Genomic DNA, 202 nt, shown 5'->3' on the forward strand with positions numbered 1-202 from the left:
AACTACATATTCCGATTTAAGACATCCTTTGATAATCTTACCACTTTAAAGTAAGTTATTCAAAATATCATTTAAGAGTTTTATGAGACATTTATGTACTCATAAACTTTAACATCCTTTGTAATAAAAGTTTCTACTTTTCCAACTTGTTCCAAGCCATGGTTTTAAGGCTAAAAACAAATAGAAATACATACATTCTCAT

This window comes from Lupinus angustifolius, chromosome LG09 (assembly GCF_001865875.1).
Source record: "Lupinus angustifolius cultivar Tanjil chromosome LG09, LupAngTanjil_v1.0, whole genome shotgun sequence".
Classification (NCBI taxonomy): domain Eukaryota; kingdom Viridiplantae; phylum Streptophyta; class Magnoliopsida; order Fabales; family Fabaceae; genus Lupinus; species Lupinus angustifolius.